Below are 2,594 nucleotides of genomic sequence, written 5' to 3'. Positions count from 1 at the left end.
AAGAAGAAAAAGCAGACTCAGGTGAAGGGAAATAGGTGTCCTGGAGATGTGCACAGCAGGTGAATAGACCAGACATGGATGGCCAGCATGAAACATTCAGAAATCCTTTGTGCCATGGGCAGCCCATCCCTTCCAGACCTGGAACATAAACCTTCAGGAATTATCATAACTGTTCCAGCACTGCAAACTCCAGGATTTGGGTTTTGAGGAGTTAATTTGAGGCATTTTTTGTCTGCAGCTCCAGTGCACAGTCTGCATCCCCAGCACTAATCCAGGGCTGTCAGGTATCTGGCATAGGAGATGCCAAGTGCTTTCCGTGTTTCCTGCCCAGATTGGACTCCAAGAGAAAAAAAAGATGCAATGCTGAGGGCAGGTGGAGCAGCAGGGTTGGCACAGCCCCAGCACAGAGCCATGGCAGTGCATCAGCTGGATCCAGCCTATGCTGATGCCACTGTGTCCCAGTGCATCCCTAGATCTGGGCTGTGTATCTGTGGACAGCAAGTAAGTTGGTTTTTTAGCAAATGCGAAACTCTAGCTCTGCTGCAGTGCTTTGTCAGGGACCGTGTTATTTCATGTATCTGGGTCAAGCTTATTCCTTCTTCAGTAGCATATTTGAGGGAGCTGAAAGTGCTGACCTTCCCCAACATCCAGCTGTGCTTCATTGCCATCTCCTTCCAGGGTGATTCACTGGGACAAAACTCTCCATGGAGCAGTTCTTTCCCAACAAGGACTCACAATGGGAATTGCTCCCAGCACACCTAAGCTCAAACCTTGAGCCAAAGGCGGAATCAATTCAGCAGGGACTGAGCAGATCCATGAATCCCCCGGCATGCTCGGCTCCACTGGACTGCTCTCTCCCAGCAGGAAGATGCTCCTGAGGAACCAAGAGGTCTTAATACACCTCCAAGGTCTTTGCCAACTTGCACTTCATGCTCACAGCAAGGAGAGATCAAGACTCCCATTTGGGGCACTACGAGGTGGGGGATGCCCAGTGTGGAGCCCTGCTGGGCTCAGCCGGTGTGTGGGAGCAGTGGGAGGTTGGGATTCAATAACCACCCCTCATCAACATGCTGCTCCTTTCACAGCTCATGCAGCTTGATCTGGGGGAGATAAAAATAGGCCAGTGAGCAGCTTTTGATAGCACCAAAAAATTAAACAAAAATGCTGGGTTTTGTTTTCATTGAAAAGCATTTTTGAATGTCCTCGTGGATGTGTCAGAAATGATAGAAAATGAATGGGCTTCAACAGAAAAGTTTGGCCCTCAAGAAAGATGTGTGGGGCAGGTGGGCCAGGCTCAAGCTCTCTGTCAGGCAGTGGGGCTTAAGCTTAAGCTTAAGCTTAAGCTCTCATGGCTGTCCTGGCCTGGCCAATTGGAATTCATGCCCATGAGCTGCTCAGCCCAGTGCTCTGGGTAACACTCGAGTGCCAGGGATTCCTTAGCAAAATCTCTGCAAACAACGTAAAAACAATGCCAGGACCTCACACAATGTAGGGTCGGGGGTTCAGGAAGGAGACAGAGGTGAGTGCTGTGGTGCTGACCAAGACTGCCCAACATCCATCTGGCAGGGGCTGGGATTCAAAGCCATGCTACTGACACGTGACTCAGGAATGGCGATGGTCGTGTTGCGCATTTTATTCTGTTTTCTTAAAAATTTCTTGCTCTGTGCATGCTGAGGCTGTAGCTGGCAGCTTTGATTGGACTGACCGTGCAGCTGGCAAAAAGCCTCTCCCAGGTATCACAGAATCACAGAATGCTTTTTGCCAGAAGGGACCTCAAAGTCCATCCAGTTCCACCCCTGCCATGGGCAGGGACCTTCCACTATCCCAGGGTGTTCCAAGCCCTGTACAACCTGGCCTTGGCCACTTCCAGGGATGGGATAGCCACAGCTACTCTGGCAGGTAGATGTACCTCATGTCCCCAGCTTACTTGCTAATCTCCTTCTGCAAAACATTTGTAAAAGCAGGTTTTCCCACTTCAGAGTTAATTCTCCACTTCAGAAAGCCACACCAGCTTACCATTTGGGGTGACAGCATTCATGCATCACCTCAATCATTTGTCACACTTTTGGTCCCACATCCCTGGTGTGAGAAATCCTCAAGGAAAGCTCTTCAGGCAGGATGGAATCCTGCTGCACTTCCCCTCACTGCACTGGAGTCGTGGTCAGAGGTCCAGAGATGCAGCACAGGGACTGTGTCAGACACTGACCTGAGCCCCCAGGATGGGACCAGGGCCACCATCACAGCCAGTGCTGCACAGAGCTCCCTCTGCACTGCTGAGGCAGCACAATGCACTCTGAATAATTGAGAATAATGAAGGAATATCTGCAAATCAAAGCACTTTTTTTCCTGATAACCTGCAGACAGAATTGCTGCCCGAATTCATCAAACAAATCACTGGTCCTGACGTGGTTTCTCTTCTCTGATACTCTTACTGAACCTGTTCAACATTGATTCAGAACACTTCCCTCTCTCAAACAGGGATGCAAAGATGCCACAGGCGCCTCCTGCTTGGAAGGAGCCTTTCCAGGGCGTGCTCAGTGCCCATCTTAGAGCTCACTGTGCAAAGACTGACATATTCCTCTGCTCCTCTGGAT

The sequence above is a fragment of the Fringilla coelebs genome (assembly GCF_963513975.1).
Source record: "Fringilla coelebs genome assembly, chromosome: 11".
NCBI classification, from domain to species: domain Eukaryota; kingdom Metazoa; phylum Chordata; class Aves; order Passeriformes; family Fringillidae; genus Fringilla; species Fringilla coelebs.
This window is presented reverse-complemented; position numbering follows the sequence as displayed.